Here is a 20,946-nt window from a genome sequence, read left to right on the forward strand (position 1 = left end):
CTTTTTTCCTGTGAGCATGCGGCTCCTGGTGTCTCTTTGTCTTCTTATAAGGATACCAATCATATTGAATTAAAGCCTCACCCTTATGACCTCATTCAACTTTAATTATCTTCTTAAAGACCCTATCTCCACAGTCACATTGCAGGTGAGGGCTCCTACATAGGAATTTTTATGGGGACACAATTCAGTCTATAAAGCTGAGGACAGTCATTTATTCTTCTATTGCCTATGTGATGAACCGTAACCTGGCAATCGCTATTTATCCAAAGCGTTTCTTCACCAATCTCACTCTCACTCTCTCTGTCTCTCTCTCTCTCTCTTTCACACACACACACACACACACACACACACACACACACTCATACCCACAGTCCACAGACACACAAACATCCCTGCATATCTCACAGGTGCACAGACCACCTTGACTTAGTTCTTTGTCTCCATTTCTGAATTTGATTCTAGAGTTTCTGACAATCACGATGTGTGGCTAGTGATTAATTATTTTTCCAGGACAAAGTTTTTTCTCATTGTACAAATCTGTGTGGATGATGATGATCACTTCATTATCTTGTTTAATAATAATATTATTCTTCTTTATTGAGTACCAAGGATTGTGCTTACTTTATGAATTTCCCCATCTTACAGATGAGGAGATAAGCTTTAAGAGATAGTGAGTTTCCTAAGGCCTCATAGCTGGTAAATTCCACGCTGTCTGACTCAAAGCCAGAGCTCTTAACCTCCATACAGCAGAAATTTCCCACATCAACAAGACTCAGAGAGCCCTGGCAAATCTCCTCTATCTTTATCTTTCAACTGGATTTTGTCTGTTCAATCCTAGTCAGAGCTAGAGTTTCAGTCCATCCCTGAGTGGGTGGGGCACTAGGTTGAATCTCATGACTACATAGCGTTAAAATATTTTAGGCTGTTTATTTCTATCATGTTTACAACTACTCATTTGTAAGCTCCCTCCTCCCTATCTGTCACCGCTCTGCCCTGCAAGTACTATGAAGATGAATAAAACACAGTTCCTGGGAGAAACTCACAATGCAATTGGGAAGTAGATATATCCAATTATTTAAAATACATCATGATGAACAGAGTACTTTATACAGTCAGTTCACACGGCTGTGGCAGAATAGAAAAAATTAGATAGAAATACCTGGAGTGGCCATGAAATAGTTTATTCTGGAAGAGCTTTGAGGCATAAATGGATGGTAAGTAAAAGTTTGCCATGCAAGGCAGAAGGTGTTCCAGGCTGGAGCACAGCATGTCTCTATGTTACGGTATTTGTTTAACCTTGGTTGTTGTTCTGTGACATTTTAAAAAAGAACAAATACACCTTGGCCCCGTCCCTTCTACATCCTCACTGCCCCAGCTGGTCCTGGTGTTTCCTGTCCTGCAGATATGTCCTCCAGGTGAAAAGAAAGTGCCAGGCATTTGATAACTCAACAGTCTGGCAAACTCAGGATTATGTAAATTGGACATACAGTGATAACAATCCACCGAATACTTTTACTTTATTGCAAATAGATTTGAACTGATAAACATCAGAAATTAAAGTGTCAGTTGTATAATTGAATCAACAGTGTGATTTTAAGTCAAATCACTTCCATTTCTTGGGGCGGGGCGGGGGGGGAGTGGAAAACAAAATATTCACCCACCCAGCATGAAAAGCCTCTCTCATTTATTCCCTACTCACATCCCATCAGTTTGAGATTTATCAGAACTGGGCTTATTTTACAAATGAAGAATTTTATTCCTGCATCGCTTCTAGCACAGCAAATAATTCTATTTTCGAGGTCACAGGCTTCATCCTTCCTGACAGCCTGGGGTACAAGTCCCTTAGCTGCTCTTAACCCAGGTCAATAGATCTCTCTCTCCATCTATTTTTCTCAGTCTTTTCTCTAGTCTTAAAGTACAAGGCATCAATCTTTTGATAACGATATCTTTCCTCTCTGTGCCCTGGTCTCTTCCCTACTCCTGCTCTCATAAAAACTTCCCACGATTATCTTCAATTTGCTGGCTTCCTGTTGTAAAAGCACAGCCACTGGGGCTGAGAAGAAAGCAGCAGGGAATTAGATAACTAGGTGACTTCTTAACTATCCTTCCTCGCACTCGTCTCGTCCTCCAGATAAACATGCCTCTCTGGCCGCTTCTGTGGCTGCTTCCTTCTGCAAGCATCAAGGACGGGCCGGAGAGGGAGCTGGACAACTTGGATCTGAGGGCGAATTGGAAAATGGGAGGAGCAGAGGGGCCGAGGGAAAGCCCTGGGCGAGGTGAACAGTGGCCGATGAGCATTCGGGGTATTTTCATGGAAATTCATAGGGAAAACTGGCAGAAGGAAAAAGATCTACTGAAAAATCCATCCATAGCTTACAGTTAATGAAATATCTGCCAAGAAATCAACTTGTGGTTTTAGGTCAGTAATAATCTAAATAGAGAATATATGGGTTAACCTTTGGACAGTCATTCTTAGGATCAAAGAAAGGAACTGAAGAATAACGTCAGCTGACTGCAGTGTTCCTATGAGAAGGAGAAGAAAAGCAGGGGAAGAAAGCTGTCATTGCCCCCGGCGATAACAGAGCGAGTGCTTGGAGCAGCGGTTCCCTAATCTGGCTGATCAACAGAATCATCTGAGAGGCTTTTAAAAAATATATTATGTGGCCTTCCGTGGACCTAGTTAATCTGAATCTCTAGATGTGAGACCCAGGAATGTATATATATATGTATGTATGTATAAAATTGTCATCTCAATCACGTGAGATACAGACAACCAGTAATTTGGGGAAATCACATTCTCCTGTAACATTTTCAATAAGCCAGAGACTTATTGGACTTGTGTACGAAGTCCAATAAGACTTATTGGAGACTTGTGTACGAAGCTGCTGTGCAGTGGAAAGTGCACTGTTTGCATAATGGGTCAGGTGGTTAAGGAAATAACAGAGGAGCAGGCTCATTAAAGCTCAGCCTTTGGGGCCACATCAGCTGGGTGGAATGTACCCTTCACTCTATTTAAGGCTGGCTTCGGGCTCTGCCTAGAGAATAGTTACGGCTGTAACTATTTACCAGAATGTTCCATTAGGCTGACCATCCTTTACAGATAAATCCTGGGACATGGATGATGCATAAGAGAAGCCGTGTGGTTTATTATCATGGTGAACAGTTTGTCAAGATGCATTTTCACACTCAGGGGAAGCATACAGTATGAATTGAGAGTTAGGGCTTGGAAATCAGACTCTTGAGGGTGATTCCTGGTTCCACCCCTTGCTGCCCTGTGACCTTAGGCACATTCCTTAAAGTCCATAGACCTCAGGTTCTTCAGATGCAAAATGAGGATTATAATACTCTCTACTTCATAAATTGGTGTGAGGATTCAATGAGAAAGTGCATGTAAAGAGCTTAGAATAGTGCCCAAGGATAGGTTATGTGCTCAATAAGGAAATGCATATTTCCTGAAGAATTCTCTAATCCATTACTTAATGTACAGTAGCAAATTGAAGGACCAGAGGGATTATATGGCATGAGATCACATACTTGGTGAGTGGCAGATTTGGATTTTACATCTGAGTCTGACTGGTTTCTTGTTTGTTTTTTTTTTTTTTTTTTGCGGTACGCGGGCAGCAAGACCAAAGGAAGAAGACAGATGGGACATGGGCCTCTTGCAGAGGTAGAAGCCCTCTGTTTAACACCCAATTTTTTTTTTTTTTTTTTTTTTCGGTCCGGGGCCCTCTCCCTGTTGTGGCCTCTCCCGTTGCGGAGCACAGGCTCCGGACGCGCAGCCTCAGCAGCCACGGCTCGCGGGCCCAGCCGCTCCGTGGCACGTGGGATCCTCCCGCACCGGGGCACGAACCTGTGTCCCCTGCATCGGCGGGCGGACTCCCAACCACTGCGCCAGCAGGGAAGCCCCAGTCTGACTGCTTTTAAGCCTGTGCTCTTCCTGCCGCTCAACAGTGAGCCTGAGCCACAGGAGATAAATTATACGAAGTCACAGGTGTTCAAAACATGGAAGTCTGAGGGCCCTGAAGAAGACAACAGTGGCACCTGATAGAACTGAAAAGGCTGGATTACAAAATAACTGCAATACCTCTCCCTTCCCGAACCATCCAGAAATTGAAGGAGATGAAGACACGAGGGAACATTATAACTAAAATAGAAAATACTGAGAGAGCTACCAGTTCTTAGTAGAATATACGTTGTGACCAGGAACTTGGAAAATTTTCAAAATATTGAGAAAGACAAATAGTGGAAGAACAGATGAAGAATCAATTTGAAATTCCAGGGGAATAACTCTGGTTATACAAGAGTGGAAAAATAATCGCAAGATACTACTTTGCTCTGTAGTAAATAATGTGCAGCTTGCGGGATCTTAGTTCCCAGACCAGGAATCGAAGCCACGTCTCCCTGCAGTGGAAGTGCGGAGTCCTAACCTTGGGCTGCCAGAGAATTCCCGTAACCGTGGTTTGTTGATATAACCTAGAGAGTGATATTCCTATGTTAGGTGGATTGGAGGAGGGAGATGCAAGTAATGTAAATGAAGAGTACATCCTCATCTATCATAGCAGAAAGATCAATGGATAATGCATAAAATGGAAAAAAAAAAGAGATATTAACATAAGCATATTATGCAGAATAGGGAGGTAACTACAAGAAGCAAAAACTAAAGGGTCAAAAATGCTTGCCTCTTGAGAAAGAAGTTAGAGGATTAGAAAGTTGGGGGCAAGGATTTGCTTTTCATTAAAAACCTTTGAGGAGTCTTTGTTTTCTAAATCACATCTTTGTATTTTAAAAATAATAATTAAAATATAGTTCCCATTAAAAATAGAGTTTCTGGTCTTCCAAGTGTTGACTGAAAGAAAAATGCACAACGTAAGAGTTCTGAATTTAAGTTTGTTTTTTTTTTTGCAGTACGCGGGCCTCTCACCGTTGCAGCCCCTCCCGCTGCGGAGCACAAGCTCCGGACTCGCAGGCTCAGCGGCCATGGCTCACGGGCCCAGCCGCTCCGCGGCATGTGGGATCTTCCCGGACCAGGGCCCGAACCCATGTCCCCTGCATCGGCAGACGGACTCTCAACCACTGCGCCACCAGGGAAACCCTGAACTTAAGTTTTTTTAAGGGACCTCAGTGAGGACTACAGTCCAGGAAATAACCTCTTAGTAGCTCTGAGGGAACTGCTCCAAAGAGGTAGGGGGAGAAACCAGTACGTATGTGTGTATATATATATATATGTGTGTGTGTATATAGATCTATATCCTCTATGATTTTTGGCTAGGGAATATGTGCAGTCAGGCATACATTCGTGGTAAAAGATCTCTGCTAGTCACAAAAACACAGATATCTCAAGTTAATGGTTTTAGTGCTTTTTTTAATGTATGGGAAGATGCAAGAATCTGGGTTCATTAAACTTCCTCCTAAGATATACATCTACCTATAGGGCCTGTTTTTCCAAAGCAAAGAGTATTCTTTTATCTGTTATCTGATCCCCTCACCCCACTCCACTGCCAACTTGTTCCTTGGCTATAAATCGTCACTTGTCCATGCTATATTCGGAACAGAACCCATCTCTATACTGAGGTCTGTTTTCCCCTATTGCAATAGGTCCTGAATAAAATCTCTTTTTTATTGTTTTTACTACTGTTCAGCTCTGGTTTTCTTCAACAGTGATCAAACCGCTGGCATCTATGGGTGGCCATATTATTAGCGGATTGTTGCAGAAACTACTGAGTAATATCACCTTTGAAGGCTATATGCTCATTTTGATTAGACAGCTCTGTCCACTCCCCCCATCCCTGACACTCCGCTATCCTCAACCCCATTCTGCCACCCGCTTCCGTTCTCACATCTCTCCAGCTCACTGAAGCAGATATTTGGAAATCAGAATTCCAGATGAGCAACATAGCAGGCTTCTTAAAGTAATGAAAGCCAGATTGGCTGAAGTTAATGAAACAGGAATATGATGATGGTGAGATATATATATATACACACACACACACACACACACACACACACACACACACATGAAGAGAGAGACAGACTATGTTCTTATGGTTAAGCTGCCACGGACTCTCAACCACTGCGCCACCAGGGAAACCCTGAACTTAAGTTTTTTTAAGGGACCTCAGTGAGGACTACAGTCCAGGAAATAACCTCTTAGTAGCTCTGAGGGAACTGCTCCAAAGAGGTAGGGGGAGAAACCAGTACGTATGTGTGTATATATATATATATGTGTGTGTGTATATAGATCTATATCCTCTATGATTTTTGGCTAGGGAATATGTGCAGTCAGGCATACATTCGTGGTAAAAGATCTCTGCTAGTCACAAAAACACAGATATCTCAAGTTAATGGTTTTAGTGCTTTTTTTAATGTATGGGAAGATGCAAGAATCTGGGTTCATTAAACTTCCTCCTAAGATATACATCTACCTATAGGGCCTGTTTTTCCAAAGCAAAGAGTATTCTTTTATCTGTTATCTGATCCCCTCACCCCACTCCACTGCCAACTTGTTCCTTGGCTATAAATCGTCACTTGTCCATGCTATATTCGGAACAGAACCCATCTCTATACTGAGGTCTGTTTTCCCCTATTGCAATAGGTCCTGAATAAAATCTCTTTTTTATTGTTTTTACTACTGTTCAGCTCTGGTTTTCTTCAACAGTGATCAAACCGCTGGCATCTATGGGTGGCCATATTATTAGCGGATTGTTGCAGAAACTACTGAGTAATATCACCTTTGAAGGCTATATGCTCATTTTGATTAGACAGCTCTGTCCACTCCCCCCATCCCTGACACTCCGCTATCCTCAACCCCATTCTGCCACCCGCTTCCGTTCTCACATCTCTCCAGCTCACTGAAGCAGATATTTGGAAATCAGAATTCCAGATGAGCAACATAGCAGGCTTCTTAAAGTAATGAAAGCCAGATTGGCTGAAGTTAATGAAACAGGAATATGATGATGGTGAGATATATATATATACACACACACACACACACACACACACACACACACACACATGAAGAGAGAGACAGACTATGTTCTTATGGTTAAGCTGCCACTTGACTGATTTTAAACATTTAAAATATTCTGTTTTCAATAAATTTTTTCTTTCTTTTTTTTTTTTTTTTTGCGATACGTGGGCCTCTCACTGCTGTGGCCTCTCCCGTTGTGGAGCACAGGCTCCAGACGTGCAGGCTCAGCGGCCATGGCTCACGGGCCCGGCCGCTCCGTGGCATGTGGGATCCTCCCGGATCGGGGCACGAACCCATGTCCCCTGCATCGGCAGGCGGACTCTCAACCACTGTGCCACCAGGGAAGCCCTACAATAAAAATTTTTGATAGCCCAGTTTGCAGCAAGTCCAGTCAAACATATACAGTGTGAATAGAAGAAATCCAAGAAGCTGCTTGGGCAAATCTCCCTCTAACAACTAAACTAGATTGATTCTATACAAGTTTCACTAGGAAGATTGACTTTTGAAAGTATATTCTCTCCTACTCCTATTTCTATTAATTCATTTTTTGGTTCTACTTTTTTGGGGGTTATTTCCTCTTTTCAACTCCCAGCTTTTCAGTGATTAAAAAATTTTTTTCCTACTCTATTTATAATTTTCAAGATCTTTTCTTGATTTTTAAATGGTCTTCATTTATTTCTCTAGCAATCTGTTCTTGTTTAATGAATGCAATTATCTTCTATCTTTCTGAAATTACTAAATACAGTTTTACTTAAGTTTTTCTAGTTTCTTTTTCTCTACATTTCAAATTATTTCTCTGTTTATTTTCATCACAGTCCTTTATGCTAAAGTCCTTAAAATGCCTGGTGATCCATGGTCCATGCATATTTTTTTAAACTTTTTTTAATTAAAAAAAATTTTTTTTTGGCTGTGTTGCATCTTTGTTGCTGCATGCGGGCTTTCTCTAGTTGCGGCGAGCGGGGGCTACTCTTTGTTGTGGTGCACGGGCTTCTCATTGCGGTGGCTTCTCTTGTTGAGGAGCACGGGCTCTAGGCATGTGAGCTTCAGTAGTGGCAGCACGGGGGCTCAGTAGTTGTGGCACACGGGCTTAGTTGCTCCGCGGCATGTGGGATATTCCCGGACCAGGGATTGAACCTGTGTGCCCTGCATTGGCAGGTGGATTCTTAAGCACTGTGCCACCAGGGAAGTCCAGTCCATGCATATTTTAAATACAGTTATTAAAAAGCCAGTCCACAAGCAGAAGGCCTCACTCTAGGACAATTGACTGGGGAAATTGTTCATTTGGTTAAGGGATATTCAAGGGTCACTATTTGTATAGGTCATTTCTTTTGGCCTGGTCATTTTCAACAGAAAGGAATCCCCTTATTCCTAGCATGGGGTTAGGAAGGGGGTCTCCCGCCCATTAAGCTTACTTTCACTCTGTCCCCTCATTTAAGTGCAACTGTCAGCTATGCCTGGGGTCCCAAGTTCAGGGACATGCTGACTTAATCACTCCGGGCCAGTTGTCTGGTTGTTTACATTGGGGAGGGCACAGTGGGTCTAATTGCTCCTTATCCAGGCTCTCAACTGATCCTACTGTTTTCACTCAATTCAGGTGTGCTAGGACCCTCCAATTTCTGCTTTTGGGTTTCCCATACCCTGGTTTGCTGGCATTTTAATTTTCATTCTTCTCCACTCTGCTAATTCAGTATCTGCTTATACCCTTATTTTTGTTTCCCCCAGAATTTTATTGCTACCTTCCATCTACTGTTGTCTCCTTTTCTTTTTCTTTTTTTTTTTTTCAGGGGGGGGGGGGGAGGTCCAAACCTTTTAAAAAAAAAAAATCCTTCACAGTTATTTCAGTGGAGTTTTCATGATAGGGCAGAAATAAACACATATTGTGCCTGCCATGTTTATTTCAAGTGCCATTTTTCACTTTTATCTTTGGGCAGTAGGCTAATGGTGGTATCAAGTGAAATTATAAATTTCATCAGTGTTTTTTGAAGTTATTAATGCCATTAATAACAGGTCATATTGAATCTATTTTTTCAAGCAAGTTTCTAGATGACTCAGGGTAAAATTGGAGATCTATAAATTTATTTATCAGAGTCACTAAGTATTGAAAGCTAAATCCAATTCCATGTAGCACTGGAAAGAACATTAGACTAGAAGCTGTTAGTTCTCAATTCAAGATATATCTTTGCCTTCTTGGGCAAAATACTTTTTCCCTTGGCTTTAGTATCAATAAAATGTTGGCAATTAGATTACATGGCTTCTAAGATTCCTTCTAGACTAAACATCTGTTTTCCTATTAGGTAATTTAAAACCCCTACTTGGATTCACCACTCTCTTAAATACCATTACCCAGTGAAATGCATATTACTGGTGGTCAAGGAAATAATTTTTAATGGTAGAAGAATTACCATTTTTTATTCATTACTATTTTTATATAATTATGAACACATTTTCTCAGTTGTATCAGAGAAAACTGTAATTAGTAAAACAAAACTGAACTTTTCTTTGTAGATAAATTTACTTGAAACTATGAGTTGATTGAAAGAAAATCATGAAGTAAATAATGGAACGTAGCATGTAGATATGATAAATGCTTTGAAGACAGCATGCAAGTGAGTGCATTTTGTGAAACATGACCCTTTCCTGACATGTCCTTTCATGACTGTCTTTGCCCACACATGTGTGCTCCACTTAGCAAAAGTTTTGCCTGTCCAGCTCCAAGGTTGCTTGCTTACTGAATGCATTCAAGGTAAAAGAGTTTCATGTTCTGAGACAGAATAGTTAGTTGTAACTGGTCTGTTCACACAGACCAGGGGCTGTGTCTTATTCCTCTTTGTATCTCCAGGACATTGAAGTGCTTGCCTTATGATAAATGCTCAATCGATATTTGTTGAAAGAATGAACCAAATCAGTGTATTTCTAAATATATGGGCAAATGTTTCCTGTAAATTGATTTCTTTTCAGCATCTGTATCACTAACCCCATGTCAATGGACTCTGTCTTGACCTTTTCAGTTCCAGAATCCAATGCCCACAAGAACCCAGAGAAGGAAGAACAGGCTTAATAGGAGAGATTAAAAATAGACAAAAGCTGTTGGAAGCTTTTGAGACTAGTCATGGATTCCCGTAAATGTGAGGAAGGAAACTTTTCAAACATCACTGAATTCTGAGATTCGAAGGCACTGGGACACTGGGATCAATGGCTCTTTAATAGAAATAGACATTATCTTCCATTAGAGCAATTTATATTTTGTGGACTTGCTATAAAATCTAAAGTCTAGAGTAGTGTGAATTTATGAAGCATTTCTACACCCATCATTTAATTTTATTTTCACAATAATGCTTTGATGTTGATATAACAGAAGGGGAAAGTGAGGTGAGAAAAGTTAGTTGAATGATTTTCCAAACGTCACCCAGCTAGGAGTTGGCTAGACCAGGTGTCAACACACTATGATGGGGGATAGGGGGACGGGAGGGCAACTCTGACCCATGGCTTGTTTTACAGTTTTACTGTAACACAGACTCACCCCTATGAAAGATTAACTCTATTTACACATGAAGAAGAAACTGAGGCAAAGAAATGATTATTACTTGACAAGGTCATACAGCTAGAAAGTGGTGACGTCAGAAGGATTCAATCCAGGCAAACTGACCCCACAGCCTTTGCCTTTACAGCTGTGCTAGTGCTGTTTTTTGTGTCCAAATCCTGGCTCTAGCTCTGTGACCTTGGGGAATTTACTCCCTCAATCTCTTGTAAATTAATACTTGTCAAATGATTAAAACAGAGCTTGGCATGTTATAAGCACTCAGTAAAATTGTTGTTTTTATTAACATTCACTCAAAGTCTTTCATTATCCTGTTTCTTTCCAATAGTAAAAATCACTCAGGACTATGGGCTAGATGTTCTATATACGTTGTCTTATCTAAATTTGGTAGAAACCAGTGACTAATTTCATTTTAGAAGAAAAGAATGGAGGTTCTGAAGGGTTAAGTGACTTGCTCTGGTATGATTCCTGGTCTCTGGTTTTTATGTCCACCTTCTCTGCACTATTCCTTCTAATCTCATCATTTCCCCTTCATGAACTCAGTGCTTGAAAAAAGACAATAAATGAATGGATCATCTCTTGTCCCCTCTTCCAACCAAGCAACCAAGCAACCAACAAATTAATCGACCACCGTCAACAAGAGGCAAGTGCATTCACTCTACTCAAATGCATCTAGTGGTCATCTGCCTTGATTCCTTTAAGTAAGCTATCTCTGGAATCTGAAATATACTGTTTCTGCAATTCACTTTATTATCCTTTGAAGCCAGATTCAAATAGCACTGAATCCTTAAAGACTTCACTCATCACTAAGGACAGAAATGGTTTGTTCTCTTCAGAATCCAATAGCATTTGTGTTTGTATCCAGGCTCATGGAGTTTATACAATATATACTGACTTGGAGTATAATTTTCATACATGCCTTCAAGTATCCTCAGAAATTGGTTAACTTTAAACCCTTTTGTAGAGGAAGGTGAGATATACAGAAATAATAAATAAAAAAGGAAGCCTTCTAATGGAATATACTGAAAGGTTTCTTTTAGAAAATATCCAGATTATTATTTTGAATGCACTTATGAAAATATTCCCTCTGTACAGTGCCTTGTATCATTAAATGGTAGGTACTCAATAAATATTTACTCTCTAGATCTCAAGTTCTTTTTATAATGCTAATTTCAGATTTCCATTAGCTCAGTACAATTAATTTAAAAGCACAAAGATAAAGATAAATAACGTAGACAAAATAGATAATTTATTCTAACACCTTATCTCTATGTTCCTCATTTGAAAGTGTCTACTTCTAATTCATTTTACATCCTGTGTTAGTAGCTTCAATATATTTTAAGTTATTGTGAAAAAGAAAAATGACTTTTGGAAGATTTCAGCCCACCCTTTGCAAAACCCATAAAATTAGTGATCTATCATTCAGAATGAGTCCTTTTAAAAAACCACAGCGTGGTATTATTTGTGTTCACATCCTATCAGCAATCGTTATACATCTCAACTTAGTTTTGCAACCCCTGCTTTATTTTTAACTTGATTTGCTTAATATCATTCTTAATTGGAAATGGAGAGTGTCATAACAGTAAAATAGGACCTACTTAAGGTAATATTACAGAAGTAAGAGGGTCAGTTTGGCAGATAGGTTGAATTAGTAAAAAGCTGCATTACAGGAAATTTTTTTAAACAAAGAAAGCATTTTTTTTCAAGCACATTGGCAACTAACTGCTAGCAGAGTATTTTTCAAGTAGAGGCTTCAATGACATTGTTTAATTAAAATTTTGTATTTGTATGATAATAATTTAATCTAAAAGTTATTTAAAAATTTAAGGTTATTCTTGGTAAACTTAAATTTGTCTAAAACATAAACTTGCCATATAGATTATTTCTCTTTGATAGGTAAATGTGATTTGACTCATGGTAAATTACCATAGATTCTGAGTTTGTAGTTGGTTTATTAACGTATAGTCTGTATCAAATGAATTTAATCAACACAGTAAGTCACATCATCTAATCTAATTAGTTGTATTATGGTTATAGGGGCTTAATCTTAAGACAGAATTTGATAACTCTTGTAAGAAGCACAGAATTGTTCCCTACTTTTTTCGCACCCCCCTCATTCATCCTAGAGATTTCATAGTTATCTTAAAAGTAGAAAGATTTAAATGAGCAGATAATCTGCATGTCAGTTTCACTCACTCCTTCCTGTAGGAAATTTAGTTGGTCTCAGGCCTCACTGTGCCTAAGAACACTACATAGGATTGTATTTTTAAAAATGAATACTATACTTTATGAACAATATAAGTGACTTTCAAGGCAGTTTTAACTAAATGTAATTCTCACCTTATGTACTGTCTTTCGAACTTAACCTTCCCTATGTTCCCTCATCATTAGCCTTGCCCAATGTCTTTCATGATGGGGTTTCAACCTACCTTTCAGTCCCATGGAAAGCTATCCTCCCTCTTACTGATGGAGTCTCAGATCTCCCTATGTGAACATGCCACACTTCAGAATTCTTTCATGCTTTTACACACAAGAATTGAAATGTCCTTGTCTGATTAATGAGCTTGTATTTTGAGACTCAGCTTAAACCTTACCTCCTCTGGGAATTCTTTTTGGGCCTGCCTGTTACCAATTATTTGTATATACTTAGAGAATAGTGTTTATCAAGTTGTATATTGATTATATGCTTTTTCTATCTCCTACAATACATTATTGATTGGTAGCAACTTGCATATAATAAGCACAATGTTTACTGATAAATTATAGAAATTAGGAAATTATATGCTTACAGTAATAACTGACTCTTTTGGTACCATACACAATCCTTTATATTTTAATTGTTTCAACTGATCCCCAGGAGAATTGGGGAAAAAAGTTTACATGTCCAAATAAACCTCTGATTGTTAAAATATACAATTTTAAAAGGCTGTGAAATATCTGAAAAAGCTAAATGGAAAATGATTAACATATCTTGGGTAGTTCATACTTAAACATCAAACCTCAATACATAAAGGACGGCTACAGAATTTCATGATGTGAAAGCAATAGTGTTCCTCCCTGATACCCAGGATAATCAAATGTCCCAGGTTGCTCAGGACAGTATCTGTTTACACCTGATAGCACTTCCTTTCTACTCAAAAGTGTCCGGGTTTGGGTGATAAATTATGTGGTCACTCTACATATAATCTATCACAATGGCTTTAAGACTGTAATGGGGAAAGCAAAAATCCTATAGAGAAAAATCACGGTAAGAAAACTAACACACCCTTTGGAAGCAATCCCTGCAGATATCCATTACATTACAGACCTTAATATACTTTAACACAAAAGGAATGCACAAGTGATTAGGTCATAAATTCAATCTAAAATGCCAATTTTAGGGGATTTAGAAATTCCTTGACATTATCTTATTTTTATGAATTGGACCTACTTCTGCTAAGAGATGAGGTTAGTGTGTTTCTTAGGGATTAAAATTCTACCCTGATCTTCATCTTCCTACTTTCTGGCATTTATACTACATTTGTCTAGCACTTTACAGTATACAGAGCATGTTGTATACATTTTACATTTATATTAATATAAACTTTACATTTAAGTGCTGTTATTTTTAATATTTATTGTGTTAGAAAAGAAGTATTTGTTTTGCAGACATCTTCAATTTTTCTCTAGCTTCTAAAGTGAAAAAAAAATGTGGACATTTGCCATGACATTTATAGTCAAAAGGTTAACATGGCTAAATCTGTTAATATGGTGATTGTTTTTAGCTATTGGCTAGTTTGGGCTAAATGCAGAGTAAAGTTTTAGAGCTGTTCTAACACTATGTTGTCTTTCTCAACAGATAATAGTGTATCCCTCATTACTAAGTATTGCAATATCTATTGCTAACTTCTTTTGCTTCTATTCCCATCAGAGTGTGTTATAATAGACAGTATTTGCATAACTGAAGAAAAATTTCCATCTGTATATAAGGCAGTGAATTCTAGGCTGAAGAAAAGTACAAACAATAATAATGCTGAGTGAAGTAAGTGAAGTAAGCCAGACAGAGAAAGGCAAATATCATATGATATTGCTTATATGTGGAATCTAAAAAAAATTATGATGCAAATCAACTTATTTACAAAACAGAAATAGATTCATAGACATACAACAAAAATGTATGGTTACCAAAGGTGAAAGGGGGGAGGGAGGGATAAATTAGGAGTTTGGGGTTAGCCGATACACACTATAAATATAGAACAGATAACCAACAAGGACCTACTGTATAGCACGGGGAACTATACTCAATATCTTGTAATAACCTATAATGGAAGAGAATGTAAAAGAAGAATATGTATATCTGAATAACTTTGCTGTACACCTGAAACTAACACAACAATGTAAATCAACTATATTTCAATAAAAATTAAAATAAAAACAAAACCAAAAAAAATAATGCTGAAATTACCTTAGATGAAAAGTCAGTGATATTAAGATGGTTTATCACAGTATAACCTTACCCAAGGGACTACAAAGAAGAAAAGTGCTGGACAAAGTAAACCAAAAAAATCCAATTGTTTTTCATTTTAGCATTTAATTTGAATTTGTATTTTAAATGTGGCATAATATTATTGTTATTATTTTGAACATATTTAAATGTTTTTATTATAAAACTATCATTTCCCTTAATTATGGGATTGTATGGTTTTTAAAAGTTGGCTCAATTTAAAAGTATGATTTTATTATATCAGGGCCAATTATTTTTAAACCCTAGGGGACTTTCTGCCTGGTTTATCTATTTTGAAATTATGATAATATTGTACACGTTCAGAAAAATGGCTTTGACTAGATCACCGTCAGCTTATTGTTAACAATAGAAAGCTTTCAAAACAGAGAGCAAAGCTTTTCACTTTAATTTTTTTAAAAAAGGCTTAAAATGATAACAACACATTCATTTACAGCAGCCTTAAGTAGTAAATTATTAATTTTAGATGCTTTCATTAAAGTACATTTTGGTAGGGAAGGGACTGAAGCAAAAATGCTAGAGTCCAGAGGGAAGATCCAGCCACTGAAACAAAGGAGACAGAAAATATCATCAAAGATGATGCTTGTTATTGCAAATTTTGCCACAGTTGCCTTTGGCCACTTGAATACAGAATGGTGTTGAATCACAGATATTGAGAGGAGAGGTGCGAGTTCTGGTGGGGTCTGATTCTCACATTCTAGGGGTGAGCAACAGGGGTGACGGCCAGGGATGAGAGTGAGTTTCTCATGCTCTGCACAGCCCCTTTAGGGATCTTGCTCTGCTGACCTCCCCAGACTCTTCTCTTGTTACCTCTGGCTTCTGAAATGTTGGAAGTTTCCTGAACACATTATGCTTTTTCTCTTCTCTGTAATTTTTCCCACATTCTCTCTGGAATGCCTCCTCTTTCCAATCGTACTACCTATTAAATATTGTTTCCCCTTTTCTATTGATATTGGTGCTTTGTCTCCTGCGCCAATATGAATTCATTGCTCCCTAGGTGGGTGGCATGGCTATGATCTCAGATCATCCTTTAACTGCTGTTATTGGGAGGCTTTGTCCTCTCTTTCTTTGTTTTCTCCTTCATTTTGCTGGAGTACATCTTCAAGCATCTTTCAAAGAATGGCTGTGTGAGAAGTATTTTAAGTTCCTTGTATATCTAAATTTATCTTTATTCTGCCAGCATACTGATCGATACTTTAGCCAAATATACACTCTATTCTTGTCTGATAATAATTTTTCCCTTAGAATTTTAAAGATGTTTCCCATATTGCATTGTGAAAAATCAGTTTTGTGTATTGGTAACAGGTTTGCATTACTTTAGAATACTTGAAATAAAAAGGATATATTTCTTCATTTTTCCTTCAATGGCTATATTTTTCACATGGAGAATGTTTGTTTCATTTTAAAGCAGTTGTCCTCACTCAGGTTTTACAATCCCTAAGTCACAGATTTGGTTATTCCCATGGACCATGGAACTCCAAATCCCTGCTATAGCTGTTCTTTTTGTTTATTTCACCTGGAGGTTATTTATTTTGTTTGTTTTTGAGATTGGCTCTAACAAACCACTTTAAACTAAATATTTTCACTTGCACTTATTCGTATTTGGAGTTGGGGTGGAAGGAAGTGTTGTCCATGAATTGGCTTATTTTGTCGTTTTGATTAGAATCTTCATTTTTCTAAATCAAATAGACATAATAATTAAAAATCTTCTCCCCAAGTTTGGGGACAAATTGCAGCAGACTCTCTCAGTGTCCTGCACGTATCCCTGGGCTCACCCCAAAATACACCCATAGATAGTTTCAGCTTTCTGTACCTCTTTATCTGAGAGCATTCTCTGGCTACATGCAACCTGGATGCCCAGTGGAAGTTAATGCTCAGGAATGACCCTCAATTAAAGAGGGAGAACAGTTGATGGATAAACATCCAGATTCCTTGCCCTATGTTGCAATCTGCACAGTCGCTCAGAGGGTTCTGGCAAGATGAGGCCCTGTCGCCCACAGCGGTAACCTGCTCTTTGCTATACTTTTCATTGTTTCTCCAACTTTACTGTCTCACTTTCCACTTCTTCACTTTGCTTCCTGGAATCACTACCAAAATAAACTGCCTTTTACCAAAGTCCTAATTTTGGATGTATGTAAAGACATGGGTCCAACAATATTAGTTTTGGGGACATGCAATCTCTTCTCAGCTTCTAGAGAAGCTGCAGGAATTTAGAGATATGCTCAAACAAGGTTTCTTAGTCCATGTTCACAGCTCTGCTGGAACTTCAGATGCCACTGTTTGGCGTTGGTCCTCCACTGTATGGGGCTTCATCTGAAATGAGCCTTTCTTGTTCTGTTTCCTGCTTAGGTAGTGTTACCGAGTCCCAGCTTGTTCTGCTTGCTGCACAATAGGCTAATAAATCGGGAGACGAGGTGTTGAGGCAAGGAAGAGCGACTTTATTCAGAAAGCCGGTGGGCCGAGAAGATGGCTGACTAGTGTCCCCCAAAATTATCTTATTGGGGTGTGGATGCCAGTTTCTTTTATAGAACAGAGAGAGGGAGGAGGTGAGGAAGTAAAGTAAAAAGACCATAAGTCTTGCAAAATATCTCCTGGCTTGGCCAGCATAGGGGAGGGGAAGTGTTAATTTCTTCTTTTCTGCAGCCATTCACAGGTGGGCAGGGTCAGATTGTCTCCCTATGAGCTGAACAAAGGCACTTTAGTTTAACATTCGGGCAGAGGGGCAGGGTTCCCTGAGGTAGGTCATTATGTATGGTTATAATCACAAAAGCAATGAAAAGCAAAGGTTAAAGTAAAGGAAGCAGATCCAACATGGAGTCAGATTTTGCTGTTCCCTACTACAGTAGTATAACTTTATCATCAGCATAAGAGGCTCAATCAGCAGCCTTACTTCTTCCATGTTAAGCTCATCTGCAGGAGACACTGCTTGGACTCCCAAGGCTCCAGCACTCAGTGCCCATCTCTGATCTCCCAGCATGAAGTTCACTCCTTGTACAGGGATCTGATGAGGCAGCTTGAGTCCAGTATCCATCTCTGTACAAGAGTCTGGAGAACGTTTTGGCCAGTCATATTCACCCCTGTGGTAACTGGGGTTTATAATTCTTAGCATCATCAGATAGGGGAGAGGCAGTTAGAGAAAGGAAAAGAGAGGTTTTATACCAGAATAAAGAAGAAATGGAGAACAGGAAGAAACAATGGATGCCTGTTGGATTTCAGCTCTTGGATTCCTGCAATATTGTAATTTATAAGAAATATATATTTGGTCACTCAGATGTGACCAAAAGATATTTCTCAGATATATTTAGTCTTTATCCACTCTTCCTGGCTCACAGGTCCCCAAATCCTTGGAATTTCCTGAGTGATAAGAGTGATCAGAGCATCTTTTGTTATACTATTTGGTCTCTTGCCCTCAGTTCCTGAAATCACTTCAGAGCCATAAAAGTGAAATGGGCATCTTGTCATTCATAACAAGACCCTTGCTACCACAACTTTTATGTTAATGATGTGCCTTTTGGATCCTACTCCATGGTGGGGACTGGTTGCCAGGAGAACCAAGCGTGAATAGAGGGTTGGAACTTTCAGTCCCACCCCTTGACTTCTGAGGAGGGGTGAGGGGTTGAGGTTGAATTGATCCCCATTGGTCAATGATTTAATCAATCATGCCTATATAATGGAGTCTCCATGAAAACCCAAAGGACAGGGTTCAGAGAGCTTCCGGGTTGGTGAACGTGGGGAGTTGCCAGAAGAACTGTGCACCTAGAGAGGGCAGGGAAGCTCTGCACCCTTTCCCCAAACCTTGCCCTGTGCATCTCTTCCATCTGAATGTTCCTGAGTTATGTCTTTTTATAGTAAACCTGTAATCTTTTAAGTAAAAATGTTTCTCTGAGTTCTGTGAGCTGCTCTAGAAAATTAATCTAACCTGAGGAGGGGGTCATTGGAACCTCCAATCTATAGCCAGTCAGCCTGAAGCATGGATGACAACCTGGACTTATGACTGGCATCTGAAGTCGGGGAAAGGGACAGTCTTGTGAAACTGAGACCTTAAGCTGTGGAATCTGATGCTCTCTCTGGGTAGATAGTGTCAGAAGTGAGTTGAATTGTAGGACACCCAAATGGTGTCTGAGAATTACTTAATGGTGTGGGAACTACTCCCCCACATGCATGCACACATTGGAATTGGGTGCAGAATCCTTTAATTCCCAACATACATAATACATACACTTATATTCACAATTTCAAACATGCTCCATAAGCATGTATATATGCTCCATATAAGGCAACTATCATATATATACTCAGAAATGCATTCACCCTCTCCTAAAAGTCTCATCTTGTTCCAAGTCCTGGAGTTCTGGGTGATACATTCTTCTTGGGTACCTGCAGATATATTTCCTAATCATGTAGCAACTTATGCCTAAATTACACACTTAGCCACCCTAACACAACCTGGAAACAGGATAGAGGGAAAAAAGAATGACTGCCAAATATATATATATACCTTTTGGAAATAAGAGAAGGTAAAACAGCATACATGGTCACTGTGCCCCACATTTGTGGTCTCTGTTCCTTGGTTAGGCACGCTCACCTCTCCAAGCTCTGGTCCATGGGAGAGTCTCCCCTGGCAACCTCTTGTGTGGCTCATCTGAGAGCAGCTTTGGGGAGCATTTCCCTGTCGGGTACCTGACAATATTTCTAAGGGATCCTAAGTGTTTGCCTAAATATTTGTTGAGTGAGTGCCTAAATAAAGAAATATAAATGCATGGTAGAACCTGTGAGATTTATCTGCCTGAATTACTGGGCTTGTTAAGTTATCACTCCCACTTCTGAGTCACAGAAGTACCCCCAGGGAGAACTACAACATTGCATTTTAAGGGTTTTTGATATAATAGATACTTTAAAAACCAAACTGAGCTCAAAGAACTATACTGGTTCTATGGATTGTCAAATATTCTTCTGTTTTTTTCAGTATACTGAGTGATTTCACAGTACGCTCACCAAGATGCTGGGGCTTGCCAGTTAAAGCCTACATTGAAATGTTATGAAAAAGAACAGTTTATTGTTATCATAGATACTGCACATAATATAGCAATTTGCTTCTTGAAAGCTAATTACAAAAGTTGTTTGAAATAAGCAAACCCTTATTCAGCAGCTCAGGGATGAGAACAGCTGTATAAATACCGCCCCAGCAATGGCAAGAGAGTAGGAGAAAAACAGGTTACTTAAAACTTCAAACAAAGAGTAAAAAAAAAAAAAAGAAAATGAATTCCCTTAGCTCTTCAAGGACATAATGTTCCAGGTTTTTGGCATAATTTTGAAAGACACTTTTGACATGACAATGGATTGTATTAGAATTATAAAGTTCTGAGTATCTATTTTATTAATTACATCTAAACTTCCTGAATCTCTTCCATTCTCACCGTACAGTCATGTAGCATGTTAAATCATGTTAATTTTCTCTAGATCAAGGATGCAAAAGATATACCAACACAACAGATGGCATTTGAAGGCCAACAATCTCACTTAATGGAATAAATTGGCACCTATAATATCATCTTAGTAAACCTGTTCTTTTTTGTATGGCCATTTGTAAGTGTAAGTAGGATGATCCACCAGGAAGTAATTTGTCTTAAAGTGAAATTACTTTACTCCAGGGACCTGATTGTGCATACCCTAGAAAAAGCCAGTTTCTTAACTGAGTGATCAGCTCTATTCCAAGAATATAATTTAGTCACTTTATCTTACCATGAGATAAGGCCCAGCGGCCTTGTCCTGAAAAGGAAGAGTAACAATTTCACAAGTTAGTGGAGACCTGACAATCCAGAACATGTGCCTTTAAGGATTAAATATAGCAACAGCACGACCATTTCATCAGGGCAAGCTCTTTAATCCACCAGATTACTAGTCAGAGATTTCAAACATAGAGTAAGAATCACTTGATTT

The sequence above is a fragment of the Lipotes vexillifer genome, unplaced genomic scaffold, assembly GCF_000442215.2.
Source record: "Lipotes vexillifer unplaced genomic scaffold, Lipotes_vexillifer_v1.1 scaffold71, whole genome shotgun sequence".
NCBI lineage: Eukaryota > Metazoa > Chordata > Mammalia > Artiodactyla > Lipotidae > Lipotes > Lipotes vexillifer.